Below are 307 nucleotides of genomic sequence, written 5' to 3' on the forward strand. Positions count from 1 at the left end.
GGCTGCTGCTGCTGCGGCTGCTGCTGCTGCTGCTGCTGCTGCGGTTGGTGTTGCTGCTGCAGCTGCAGCAGCTGCTGCTGTTGCCGCTGCTGCTACAGATGCTGCTTCAACTGCTGTTGCTGCTACTGCTGTTGCTGCTGCTGCTGCGAAGGCTGCTGCTGTTGCTGCAGCTGCTGCTGCAGCTGCTGCTGCGAAGGCTGCTGTTGCTGCTGCTGCTGCGAAGGCTGCTGCTGTTTTTGCTGCAGCAGCAGCAGCTCCGAAGGCTGCTGTTTCTGCTGCTGCTGCAGCTGCTGCCGCAGTAGCAGCC

Source organism: Eimeria mitis, genomic scaffold (assembly GCF_000499745.2).
Source record: "Eimeria mitis Houghton genomic scaffold, Emh_scaff1179, whole genome shotgun sequence".
Lineage (NCBI taxonomy): Eukaryota > Apicomplexa > Conoidasida > Eucoccidiorida > Eimeriidae > Eimeria > Eimeria mitis.